The following is a 14948-nucleotide window of genomic DNA, read 5'->3' as shown; positions in this document are numbered from 1 at the left end:
AAATTAATTAATTCAAGAGAAAACCAAAAGTCAATTCTGATTAGCTAATTCTTGTGTTCTGGCCAGTGGGTCCAAAAGCTCTCTGTGAGCTTTAAGTTTCTCACAAACAATTTTACCACCTTTAGATAGATGTGGGGTTGTTCGGAAACATCACTGAAGTCTTGGGCCACATGGTGAAGGAGTCAGGACAGGGTACTGTACTGCAGCCAGAATTGCAACCACTCGGTAAGGTCCCCTAGGTGGCAGAGTCTGATGCCCTGGATAGCCTGTGACTTCCGAAACATTGTTCAAGATAGCACTTTTCAAACTTCTTACACAACTTTAAGATTATCGTTTTTCTGTCTTATTTGTTTTTCCCAAAACTTTGGAATTCTGGCTCTCACTATCCCTGATTCTGTTAGCTGAAATCACAAATTGCCTTTTACATAAACCTTCCAGAGCCAAGAGATCTGTAAGTGCTGGGGTAGTGGTTCAGGAACAGACAAAGAGAGAAGAAAAGTGGAGGGAGACAGGCAGAGGACGGCTGACATTTTCCTCTGTGCCTTAGAAATTATCTCCTAATTCCACATCCCTGGGGGCCAACCCAGTTTAAAAATTGTTGTTGACCTCAATTGAATTATATAAGCTCTGATTTCTTTGCTCAAGGGTCACCTCATTATACACATGATATTATGAAATAAGCCACTGTACACAAGCCTCCAGGACTATTTGAATAACAACACTCTGCAAGATGTTTGTTTTAATATGTTCAAATCAGTCATACCAGGAAATATTGATCTGCTTTAGTGCCTGCTTCCCTCCTCAGAAGACAAAACTTTCACATTTTGTCCTCATCTAACATGATTGGTATTTGCTGTCATCCCAAGGTTCTTTCTCTCCAACCGCATCAAATGAGAACATGAAAGTGTAAAGTCTGTATTAGAATAAACATTTATTTGTATTAAGAAGAGCTATTGAATGAACTGAAAAGCCTTTTATTGATGTAGTGGATAAAAAAAAAAAAGAAATACAAATTAGTCTTTAGAAGGGGAATTGAACTTTAGCATTTTTATAATATCTTAAACATTATTTTGTGAGTAAGGTAGAAAAAAAAAACAACAACATGCATATTAACTTTTATATTATTGACTTTTCTATACTGTCTCTGTCTGTTTTAAAGTCTAAGTGAAACTTATGCCTTTTATGGAACTGTAATAAACTTGAAATTGATTGCCACATGTTAATAAAACCTCATTTTCTTAATAAAACATGCTTGAGCAAAATTATGGCAATATTAAGAACTTTTGCTGATCATGAAATTGAAGGAAAAATCGGATAAAATAATCCAATTTCTTCCCAAAATGTTTTGTTTAAAATTAAAGATTTCTTTAAGATAAAATTAAAAGAAAATTCTCATACTCATACAATTCAGGGATATTTCGATATATACTCCTATACTATGGGAATCTATGCATATATCAGTCATACAGGAGTAGCAGGGATTCAGCAAATGTAAAACTAATCAGGGAAAGTATGTGAACTTAAGAGAACTTAAGAAAATTATCATATATATTGTTGTTTAAATCGAATAATGCTATACCTACATGTTATACGCTGTGGGGAAATCATTTTAAAAACAGCTATAAAAATATATGGCATGTGAATTCCTTCAGGTAATAGGATGTAAAACATTAGAGTTAGTTAAAAACTCCAAGATTTATCAAAAAGACATTGTAATGTACAGAGTATATCTGGATAATACAATAGATCACCACTAGTCTGAATTTAATAGTATATTTATTAATTTAATATTATTTACAAATCTAGTGCTAAGTTAGCTACTCATTTCAGTGAGGCTTGCTGGGATCATTAGTGAAGAAATTTGGGGCGAGTAAGTCAAAAAGTGCTAAAGTAGAGGCATATGCTCTGGTTTTGGCTAGAATAGAGTTAATTTTATTCATAGTGACTAGCATGTGCCATATTTTGGATTTAGGAGAAAAATAATGATGATACCAAGCTGATCGTTTAGTTGTTTCAATGCAGTACTTGCAATGAACCAAGGAGTTTTCAGCTTCTCATACTGCTCTGCCAGTGAGGAGGCTAGGGATACACAAGAAGTTGAGAGGGGACACAGTCGGAACTGCTGACCCAAACTGGTCAAAGGGATATTTCATACCATATGGTGTCATGTAGGACAATAAAAACTGGAAAGGTTGGCTGTGGGGGGACCACTGCTTAGGGATTGGCTGGGCGTTGGTCAGCAGGTGGTGAGCAATTGCATTGTGCATCACTTGATTTACATATGCATATATGTATAATTATTATTCTTATCATTATTATTTTCCCTTCCATTTCCACCTCATTCCACTCAAGGGAGGAAAAGAATGAATGAATGCCTGTGTTGTGCTTAGCTGCCTGCCGGGTTATACCACAACAGCATGTCAGAATGACACTGAATGTTTTCTCTACAGTAGATCAATATATATTCCCAAAGGAGATCGAATTATGAAGAGATGTGTGAGTATCCCCTTAGCTTTCCACACATCAGTAAGAAAATATCACCTTAGAAAATAACCCCTCTAGGTAGACTACCTCCTTATAATTCAGGAGATTCAGCACTTGACTATTTTTTGTCAATTATGTGATCACAAAGGCTAGTAAATTTAAAACCTTACTTAGAAACATTTGCCAGAATAATAGAAATGTAGTACTCTAACTTCCTTGGAAAATGATGAGTTCATGGAGTTTTATTATTCCCATTTGTTCCTTTTGCAGTACCACAGAGTCACAGAATGGTTCAGGTTGGAAGGAACCACTGGAAGTCATCTGGTCCAATCCCACTGCTCAAGCAGAAATACTTAAAACGACTTATAACCACTTGCCCAGAAGCATGTCCGGACACCTTTCAAAAATTGCCAAGGGGAGCAACTCCACTATCTTTCTGAGCAACTGTGTCAGTGCTCTTTCATTCTCAGAATAAAGTGTTTCCTGATGCTCAGATGGATCATCTTGTGTTTCAGTTTGTACTTATTGCCTCTTGTTCTGGCACTGAGCGCTACTGAAAAGAGCCTGTTTCTGTCCTGTTTGTACACTCATTTCAGGTGATTAGAATCCTCCAAGCTTTCTCTTCTCCTGATTGTTCTCCTTCTGGCTGAACAGTCCTAGTGCTTGAACAGTTCCATCTCTCCTTATAGGAAAATGCTCTAGTCCCTTAGTCATCTTTGTGGCCCTTCACTGTACACCCCATGTCTCTCTTGTACTGGGGAACTCAGCACTGGTTACAATATTCCAGGCATGGATTTACCAGTGGTGAAGAGAGGAGAAAGATCACCTTCCTCCACATAATGACAATGCTTTGCCTAATGCAGACAAGAATATTGTTAGGCATCTACGTGGAAGGGCACATTGCAGTCTTAAGTTCAATGTGCGGTCCACCATGAACCACAGATCCTTTTTGCAAATCTCCATGTCTTGTTGTTCATGAAAAGTCTGTTTCCTAGTTGTTTATTTTTATTGTTGCTGTTGTTTTTCAATGGCAGGAGGGGGAGGGCGAACAGTTAAAGCAAAATGCTGTTTCTAAACTAAAAAAAAAAAAAAAAAAAAAAAAAGTTTAGTCACGGAAGCTAGAGGCTCTTAAAAAGATGCCTACCATTTGGTACATGAACTAGCAGCTGTGCCTACGCAATGTTCTGCTGTCAGGAACAACTGTGTGTTACTCCATCCCAATGACTCAGAAGGTCATCAAATAATGAAATATTTGTACCACAAAATCATTTCTTTTGTGAATGCAATCTACCTTCTTTTATACTTCTAAAACCTAAAGCTTTATTGGAAACAAGATGCTGAATGGCTTCTCTTTTGTTCCCTCTCTTTGCTTGATGAATACAAGTACAGCCTACAATTTTCAGCTGAAACTAGAGGAAGACATATCATTTAGTTTAGTCTCAAATGCTGTTAGATTCTTCTGTTCACCTGCTAAGCAGGTACATGAAGTATATCCCATGACAGTTTTTGTATTTTTCTTTCTGAATGATTAGATATTTTTCTTTTGCTAAGTGTGTTTATTTTTAAATGGAGATCTCTCATGTTCCATTTTCAGTTACTCATTAAAGATAGATATGGGCAGATATAACCAGTAATATTCATTACAGATATTAGAAGAATGACACTTGCACATGAATAAGATTCTTATGAAATTCTCTCCATAAATGTTTCCCTTATCTACCAAGTTCCTCCAAGAGAAAACCTGTTGCCTTCATATTTTCTGGAATGCTTCCTGAAAATGCGATACATATATCTGAACGTTGTTGGTGGTCTTCAAGACTGTAAGGTTAGATGAGGCCCTGAGCAACCTGATCTAGTGGGTGGTGTCCCTGCCTATGGCATGGGGGTTGGAACTAGATGACCTTTGAGGTCCCTTCCAACCCAAGCCATTCTATGATTTTATGATTCTGTGATTCTATGAAGTATAACAATAAACAACTTCAAAGATAAGAAAAAGTTTTTTTAGGTAAACATAATTTATAATTGATGTATTCCCTCATCACTCATTTATTGAAGTGGCTAGGACAACCGGAGGGGCATTAATTTTGTTGTAAGACTCTCAAAGCATAAGTGATTTGACACTGTTAAAGAATGAGTAATTTCCTTCTTCTGCAGCATCCCCAGATAAATTTATACTTGTTTTCATGATACTCTTGATATAATTTAAACAAACAAACAAGCAAGTAGTAAGCAAACAAACAAACAAAAACAGCTGTGCACCTTTATTGCCCTCAGAAACCATTTTTCCATTGTCAGTGGCAGGCCCCAATCAGAACATGACACATTTCAGAATTCAGCACTGCCTTGAGTTTCAAATTCATGAAACTATCTTATTTTGTCTCATAATATTATCAGCCAGCAAGGTAAATAACTCTAAGGTGAAAAATAAAAAGGCTACAGTCTTCAGCTGCACCAATGAACAGAGAGGTATGAGAATAAGGCACAGACAGGTGCCAGAAACCATAACTATGTATTTTCATTTCTTGGTTTCGTTTTCAAGCTTTCTGCTATCTCTCATCCTCAGAAACATGAATCATCCAGACATTAAATTCCAAAGCCATGTAAATAGTGCCAATATGAATGTATGAAAGCATTTCTGCTGAGACAGTTTTGAATAATTTTACCTAATTCAAATTATATGTAGCATACATAAGTTATTTTAGTTTGACAAAATAAGTTTGCTTTGCAGATTTTAATTCATGTCTCAAATGGGAAAGATAAATGGAACAAGTCTAAATTAGTTTGAGACAATTGAAATCCACTGGCTCTTCTGTTTCACTTGGACCCTGGCCCAACCTGTATGTGTTAGTGTCTTGATATAGTTCAACACAGATATATGAGGGACAGGTAGTAGTAAGATCACTCCTTGTGTTTCTTGGTGGTCGCACAGAGAAGTCATCTTCATTTGTCATAAACACAGAATCTCTACATTGGGTTGTATGGATACTTCCTTCTGCAGTAGGACACAGTTTCCACCTGGGCTTGTGCCACCTTAATCATTTGCTGTTCTTTGTGACCTAACTTCACTCCCAAACTCTCCACTGTCTAAATATAGGAATAGACGTATATCACAGACTAGTTCACTTTATAAATTCTCCGTGGCTCAAAACACTGCCATCAGTTTATATAATTTGTAGAGAATTGACTGATTATATAAACTACTCCTGAATTGAAAAAATTTAACCTTTATTGTCATTTATGTGCCACTGTTGCAGTTTTATAGTTTTATTTCTGCAATCTATTTCAATCACAACTTTTTTATTCAAACTGGGAAAGAACAATGAGAACCTAGAAATGCCTGTATCAATTAAACATTTTGTCACATTTCTCATAGAGGAATTCCTATCTATTTAAAAGTATTTTAATATTCAAACAATTTGAGTTAAATAGCTATTTTTTTGCTGATTGTTCAAAAACATGGTTTCTGCTTCCATTCTTGATGTCTTTGCTAGAGGCAGCTAAACCTGGTATCTTGGCAGAAGACAGGCTGCTGCAGCACCATGGTGCAGGTTTCAGCCAGCAAGTCAGGATGAGTATGTGTGCACAAAAGGTGAGCATAAATGCATACGTTGCACACACACTGTTTGCTGGGTTAAAAACTAGCCAGATGGCTGGGCCCGGAAAGTAGTGGTGAATAGAGTGAAATCCATCTTGTGACTGGTCACCAGCAATGCTACACAGGGTTTTGCATTGGGGCCCATCCTCTTTAATATCTTTATTGATGGTTTGGATGAGGAAATTGAGTGCACCCTCAGTAAGTTTGCAGACGACGCCAAGTTGGAGGGAAGTGTTGATCTACTGGAGGGTAGGAAGGCCCTGCAGAGGGACCTGGACAGGATGGGTCAACGGGCAGAGGCCAAAGGGATGAGGTTCAACATGGCTAGGTGCCGGGTCCTGCACTTTGGCTACAACCCCATGCAACAATATAAGCCTGGGGGAGAGTGGCTTAAAAGTTGTGCAGAGGAAAAAGATCTGGGGCTGCTGACTGATACTCACCTGAACTTGAGCTGGCAGTGTGCCCAGGTGTCCAAGAAGGCCAACGGCATCCTGGCTTGTATCAGGAGTAGTGTAGCCAGCAGGACCAGGGAGGTGATCGTCCCCTTGTATTCTGCTCTGGTGAGGCTGCACCTCAAGTACTGTCTTCAGTTTTGGGCCCCTCACTACAAGACATTCAGGCCCTGGAGCATGTCCAGAGAAGGGCTACAAAGCTGCTGAAGGGCCTGGAACACAAGTCCTTTGAGGAGCAGCTGAGGGAACTGTTTTTTGGTTTTTTTAGTCTGGAGAAGAGGAGGCTCAGGGGAGACCTTATTGCCCTCTACAACTACCAGAAAGGAAGTTGTGGGGAGCTGAGGATTGGCCTCTTCTTGAAGATAACTAGTGATAGGACTAGAGGGAATGGACTCAAGTTGTCCCAGGGGAGGTTCAGGTTAGAAATTAAGAGATATTTTTTTTCTCAGAAGGAGTAGTCAGACATTGGAATGGGCTGTCAAGCGAGGTAGGGGTGTCACTGTCCCTGGGGGTGTTTAAGGAAGGCTTGGACTTGATGCTTAGGGGCATGGTTTAGTGACATTGGTAGTAAAAGGTTTGTTGGACCAGATGATCTTGGAGGTCTTTTCCAACCTTCATGATTCTATGATTCTATGATTCTATTCTATGTCTGGCCACACGTTCAAGACACCCATACAGACACACAATGTTGGTAGCAACATGAAATACAGTGCCGGCCTGGTGCAGTTCCTTTGCAACAGCTGATCAACCCTGAAGTCCACCAGTGGAATAGCTGCATATATATTCATACAGCCTTTGGGAGTATCCCATATATGTATACGGAAGCCTCCAGCCCAGGTGCTGGTCCTAGGTGCCTCACTCTTCCCAGCTGCTGGCACCTGGGCTTTACAAGGTTTGCAGCCCCTCCAGCTGCTGGTGCTCAGACATCTTATCCTGCTTGCCAGCCTGCATAATGTAGAGAACACAACTACATGGAAGATAGAAATAATGAGAAGATGAGGCATACTACATGGATTAGACAAAAGTACTCATCATCAACCTGTTTATACTGGACAATCTTTTATCTCATTTTCCATCTAATGTTTTTCCTTATATCCTCTGTTCCCTCTATTCTCTCAAACTTGTTCTCAATACAACTTGATCTATTTCCCATGTTTGTCCTTCCCCTATTCATCCCCTGAAAAGTTTCACACATCTCCGTAACACCTTCAAAATACTATTTAACTCTCTTTCTCTCTCTATATATAATTTATTATTATTATTATTAATCCAAAAATGCTTCCCTTCCCCCACCCCTATCCCATAGTGCCATACAACCTTCAGCCGGAAAGTACTTTCAGGGATGGAGAAGTACTCTCCAGATGTTGGAGAGTACTCTGGGTGGTTTTACACCCATAGGTCATGGCAGTTTCTCACCAATGACTGCTCCCATGACTCTCAATGATCCTTTCATGATCAGCTTTAGATGCTAAGTAGTCTAACTGTGATACTACACATAGAGGAGTAGACAATGTACTAGTAGACAATATTAAAACTGAAGACCATCAACAAGTTCTTAATAATGGGATAGGGTAATACTTTTAACAGTCCCCAGATACAGGATTCCCCCAGGACACCTTTGTTTTCTTAGCTGGATCTTTCCCTGTCTTTGTTTCTAACTTGTCTCTTCTGCTCCCTCATTCTCTCTCCTGAACAATATACTCACTTTCAAATTCAGTTCGAAATGTGAAAAATTAAGGTATTTGTTGATTACTGCTTGTGAGTATGATCATTACTACTTCTGAATACATACCATTCTGGAAATGCCATTGTCTGCTGATTTTCTGAAATCTAAAAATTTCATACAAATATACACAAAATGTCTAATGAGTTTCTGCATATTCCTAGACAAGATAAAATACATGCTTTAGTGTATATTTCTTAACGTTCAGTTTTGCAGTAGTATTTATTCTTTTTGATTTTCTCTCGAATTTATTTTCTTTGTACACACATTTTTGTTTACAACCATTGTAATGTATTTCAAATGGTATTTGTTAACATGATGGAATTCATTATAAATATTTTTACAACTTCCTTATATTTCCAAAATTTTCAAAATGTTTATTTTTATAGTGGCCATGGAAGCAATAGAAATATTTATCTCCTAAGCTAACCAGTTTTGGAGCTATTACAGAGAAAATAAATATGGCATTTTGGGATACCATACTTATAAAGGCCCCACCCCCCCCCCCAAAAAAAAAAAAAAAGTACTGTGAGGAGAGAAAGAGAGAGCATAGTGAGTCTGTGATATTTTTATATGTATACAGAAATGTAAATTGCCTCAGAAATGAAGTGCATGTTACCCAAAATGGAACAATAATTGAAAATTGTCTATGTTTTATTTACATTTGAATCTAGAAATGAATATGGTTAAACTCATTCCTCTTAACATAGTCAAAACATCTGAAATGTGGTAGCTTTACATAAGAACTCAAAAATATAGTCAAATATATTTTGATGTAAACAGAAGCATCAATTATAACATATGATAATGCCGATAAACATCAGTATTACCCCAAGAGTGCTTTAAGATGTCAGCAATACAGTTTATTATTACAAAGAGAAAATGGAGAAAATGTAGGAAAAAAAAAAAAAAAAAGCACTCTTGGGAAAACACTATAAAAACAGCTTTCCTGGCTCTATACATATATACATATATATATATACATGTATACATACATGTGTATAATATGTGTATATATATATTTTTATATATATACTTTTTATAGATGTTTTGCAATAATTGTTAATGATATTACTATTTCACAATTAACATGAGAAACTAAAAACAAACAAACCCAACCAAACCAAACCATAAACACAACTGTACCTACAGTTGCTATTAGTATATGAGTATTAGCTGTTGCAACCACACAGAGGCTCAGTAGAAACAGAATATTTATTCCTTATTCCTATAACTTCTTATTTAAGACTACCAAGCTAAACTGAACTGTTAGTCTGACTTCATTCCACAAATTACTGCTTTTGGAATGTGTTTCTTCAGAGCATAATCATGCAAAATTATTCAAACAAGATATATGTTTGGAGGAAAGGCCAGATACTATGATTATACTTTACATACAAATACGAGATTATCTTGGATGTTAGTATTTATAACCTAGCCCCAGAAAGGCCTTGAATTTGAGGGGACTGGCCTTCCTTTTAAAATTCATTGTAAGTTATCAGTTCCAGAGCAGCAAGACTAAATAAAATATAAAATAATAAATAAAATAATAATAATAATAATTAAAAAAAAAGTGAGACTTTTTTTTTGGTAGATTTTACTTATTTGAGTAGTTTTTCTCAATTTTGTAGCAAGCTAGCACAGTTTCATTTTGGGAGTTATGGATCTCTCCCCAGAGAACAGAATTGAAATTACATTTTTGTGCGAAAAGCCATGTAAAAGAGTTCTGTTTCCTGTATCAGTTCATTGGCAGCTCATCATTTCTTTGTGACTGAAGTTTGCACTGGATAAATGGGAGAACTGTGTTTATTTTGTTGACAAAGCAGAATTTTGCTGAAATTTACTGAAATGTTAACTAGATGGACCACTTTTTCTAGCATACAGGTAAAGTAAATTCCTGATGTAGTTTCCCTGTATAGCTAGCCTTGTAGATTAAATAAAAATATTATCTCTGTTGATTTCAGACTGTGTGACAGTATGTGAGATTCAGGAGCAGATGAAGGGAGTCCCTACAGTGACATGCAGCATATGTACATTTATATTAGATAGATACTTAATGTTTTAAAACTAGTGAATTTTAAAAGGTATTTTTTTTAAAAAAAAAAGCATTGCCTTGGTTATGATGCCTTTAATGCAAAATAAATAAATAAAGTTATTCCTGTATACCTTTATCTCTACCTCTCTGTGTACATATAGTATGAAGCAGTTATTGGTTATATGGTTATACATTACTTTTTCACTGTGAATTTAGCTCACCCACAAATTCAATGCAGATCAGTGTTTCCTAACTTTCAAATACTTAACAATTCAAACTATGAATGTTACATTTTAACACTTTCTGTAAAAGTTAACACATAGTTTACAAATAGTAAATCTCATTGGGTATGTTGGATTCAGAGATGTGGCTATGAGCCATGCCATGGCGATGCACAGGAACTTCTGTGTATATCTTTGCTTATTCTAGGGGAAGAAAGATAAACTAATTTAAAAATAAATAAAAGGGCAGAAGAGAAAGGGGAAAAACAAACAGACAAACAAACAAAAAAAAGACAATAAGAATCTTGTTCAGGGTAGTGAAAAAGTCAAGTTATACTCCAGAAGGTTCCTGGGACTACTGAGGCCCCCTGTCCCAGAGGAGAAAGAACAGGAATGGAGAGATCCTGTATATCAAGTGTAGCTTGAAAGATATGAAAGTAGTTGCATAAAAACTATATCCCGTTTCTTGGTAAAATAAATAAATAAATAAATATTGGTTTTGTTTGTAGGATAACAGATCTGCTGCAGCACCACTAAAATATCATTCTTTTATCACTTGCCCTCATTTGAGTTTTAATAAGCTCTCATCTTTTTATGTTCACTCCACAGCAATTAAGTAGGAATTCAAATGTCATACCCATTTTTATAACAGTGCCTCTTACAAAACTGTAATAAAGTCAACAAATAATATATTTGTTGAATGATCTGTCATCTTTTTATCAACAGAATCTGCTCAATATTAATATAATGTTTGCATATGTAGCATATGTATGTGTTTGCATGTTGTATAAACATAAGATTTGTAGTTACAATTCTAGCATAACTCCGAAAAAGCATTAGATTTGAAAGCTCAAATAAGGCAGGAAGAGAGTTCAGTTTAGATTTCAAAACAGCTGTTCTATTTGACCACTTATATAAATATATATATCTTTTTATTTATTTAATTTTTGCTATACACAAACATACAGGAAAGTGGAATTATGGTTGCACAAATATCTGGTTACTACTATAATTCAGATACATTTTCAAATAACATTCTTTCCCCTTTAAAAGAAAATCTCATCACAGAACAAGTAAGATAACTGAGATTTATTTTTTTCTGTTCTTCTCTGAAGACATTCTAGTAATCCAATCAAGAAATAAGAAACTGAGAATATAGCATACAAAATAATTTACTAATAACCTGTTTTGAATAACAATTATGAGAGCATCTTATGATTAACAATTATGAGCATCTTGTGATTAACAATTATGAGAGCATCTTGTTTTGAACAAGATGCTCTCATAATGAGCAGTTGATCATTACCACCAGTAGAAAAGACCTTCCCCAATGTATGAGGGGTGTGCTTTGCTACTAGACATGTTTAGGCACAAAACCCCATCCATCTTCAGCTTAGGCATTTGATCATGACCTAAACCAAAAGTGGAGGTGTTTCCCACTTAGTACGTCTGCCTCATCCTCCATGAAGTGCAAAGCTATTATTTTGCAGAGAAGGAACAGACATGGAAAGACTATGTCCCAACTCCTCCCGGACAGTAATATGATTAAATTTCACAAAAATAGTTTAAATCAAATTCTGAATACTTACCTTTGGTAATCAACTAAATTTCTGAATTAGCATATTACTGGATGAAAAAGCAAGAGAAATAAAGAATAAAGAATAAAGAATAAAGAATAAAGAAAAGAAAAAGCTACATTCTTATTTGTATCATATGAGATCAATTAGTCCTGTGACTATAATTTTTCCCACGCTTGTCTGGCCTTTACAAAAAATATATATATAATAGCAGGGTGGTAAAACCAGGAAAATGGAAGAAGTAAAATCAAGACCAAGGTAGTACTGACTGAACCTTTGTCAAACTGCAATGTATCTGGGTACAGATTAGAAGAACCAGGCAAAAGAAAGGGCTACAATGGGTTTAAATGACAAGGCTTTGATAAGGAGGGGATATTGCAGGGGTGGCCTCTGTGAGATGAGGCCAAGGCTAACTCATGTCAGACACAATAGTTTCACCTTGCTTCAGTGGACCCACTGCTGGCTGAAGCTGAACCAAAAAGCAATATGTATGGTGCTCCTTATGGAAGGCAAAATAAAATAAAATAAAATAAAATAAAATAAAATAAAATAAAATAAAATAAAATAAAATAAAATAAAATAAAATAAAATAAAATAAACCACTGAAAAGCAGCTGTGACAAAGAGGACTGAGAAAATGTGAGAGAAATAGCCCTACAAACACTAAGGTTAATGAAAAAGTGGGAGAGGAAGTTCTCCAGGTGCCAGAGAAGAAGCTTTCCTGCCACTTGTGGAGAAGACCATGGTGGAGTAAGTTGTTCCCCTGCAACCCATGGTGTAAGGTGTTGAGTCAGATATCCATGCTGCAGCCTGTGGATGACCTCACACCTGATCAGGTGGATGTACAAAGAAGGAGGCTGCAGGCCACAGTGAGTCCTACAGGAACAGGCTCCTGGCAGAATCTATGACCTATGAGGACCCACACTGGAGCAATCCTGAAGGACTGCATCTTCTGAAAATGACCTTTATCATGTGCTTTTATCATGACTGCTTTTTTCTTCATTTCGTGAAGAACTACATTCTGTGGGAAGGACTTTATGCAGGAGAAAAGTGTGAGAGCCAAAACCAGCAGAGAACTGTTATGGACTGGCCAGGACCCCCATCCCCATGTGCTGCTTGGAATGCAGGCATAAGGAGTCAGAAGAATCAGGAATGAGGCAGTGAAGGTGAACCTGGGAAGGAGGGGTGATGGGGGGTGGAAAAGTGTTTTTAGTTCTATCTTTGTTTCTTGCTATCCTACTCTATTTAGTTATTTGCAATAAATTAAATTAATCTTCTCCCAGTTAAATCTGTTTTGCCAGTGAAGGTAATTGGTGAGTTGTCTCCTTGTCCTTATCCTTATCCTTGTCCTTATCCTTATCCTTGTCCTTATCTCCACCTATGAGCTTATTCATCTTACTTGTTCCCCTGTCCTGCTGAGGAGGAGGAGTAGTAAGAAAACAGCACGGTGGATGTTTAGCAACCAGCCAAGGTTAACCCAGCACAGGGGTAAATCATTAAATCACTAAAAGTAATTTTGAATCTCAAAGGTATGAGATACAAATATATACATATATATATAATAATAATAAAACAATAACAACAAAGCTTGGTTTTAATTTTTACTGCTGTTTGGTTTCTAAAGGTATTTTATTAGTCTTCCTATTGCTCTTCAGTGATATGCTCACACCTTAAAAAATGAATTTGTTTTATATAGGCTATTATGTACTGTCATTTTCAAAAAGTGTACTCAATTAGGCATGTCTTGCATGATTTTCTGCACAGCTAAAGAAAAACAGAGGAAACAGAACCAGCACTAAGGTAAAATGGTAGGCAGCTTGGTAACTGCTGGGTCAAACATCACTTTTGGAGACTAGGCAGGAACCTTGTTTTGATGTACCATGCCAAGTGTTCTACTATTATTCTGAATATTAAAAGGCAGAAAAAAAATCCATAATATAAAAAAATACTGGCTTTAAAAAAGAAGACCAGCATACCACTGCAATGCAAAATAAATGCCTATGAATCAAATGTTGGGGACATCATGAAAAATACTATAAAATAAATCATTACCTACAGCTTGCCCAAGCCAGAGTTCTTTTCTCAGTTTGAAGTAATTCATATTGTCTATTAAGTCTTAAAAATGTGTTTGCCATTTTCTCTTCATCTTTACTATGATTCAACATTTTCGTTACAGAGCTAGTGTTTTTATTTTCCTCTCACATTTTTTTTTAAATCTACATTACATCGACAGCAAAAACATCTTGAATGTAAACCTGATCTCTCATGTAATACGATGAACAGAAAAATAAATGCAGAATGACAAAACTTTTTAATTGTATCTTTCATATGATTTCTAAAATGCTGGTAGCCCAAGCACAAAGATGCTGGTCAGGAAGCAGCAGTAGGTAAAAACGCAAGTACTCTAGTCAATGCCTCATCCAAAATAAATCACTTGTAAAAATGGACCTATGGAGCAACAAGAACAATTATTATAGGCAGAACTAGTATAGAACTGTTACTACTTTAGGTCCTGGGAGGTAGCGGTGTTACACTGAATGCAAACAATCTGGCCAGCTCCCTAGGTAGGAAAGCTTAATGGGACATATGGATAAGCACTGAAACAAACAGTAAAATTTCCAAGAGGTTGAACTAGGTTTTGGATGCTTTCAGTGTCTAGACAATTGAAACAACTTGAATAGGGTTTCTATTTACTAAGCAGACTGGCCTTTATGGTCTATTTAAGAGGTCACAGTTAGATTCTCCACAGTAGATGCATACATGTATAAATTTTTAGAACTTTTAGAAATTTAGAGTTTAGAAATTTTTCTCTCTCAATATATCAGTTTTATCTCCTCCTCTCACAAGTGTCTATATACTGAG

General features: G+C 36.4%; 1 protein-coding gene across 4 annotated transcripts in view; it reads right to left on the bottom strand.

Annotated features, from left to right (window-relative positions):
- The window catches only part of IL1RAPL1 (interleukin 1 receptor accessory protein like 1), a 757591-nt gene that overhangs the window by 309024 nt on the left and 433619 nt on the right, over positions 1-14948 (bottom strand). The window lies entirely within an intron of this gene.

The sequence above is a fragment of the Anas platyrhynchos genome, chromosome 1 (genome assembly GCF_047663525.1).
Source record: "Anas platyrhynchos isolate ZD024472 breed Pekin duck chromosome 1, IASCAAS_PekinDuck_T2T, whole genome shotgun sequence".
Lineage (NCBI taxonomy): Eukaryota > Metazoa > Chordata > Aves > Anseriformes > Anatidae > Anas > Anas platyrhynchos.
Note: the sequence above shows the minus strand (reverse complement) of the source record. Positions and strands in the feature narration are given on the sequence as shown.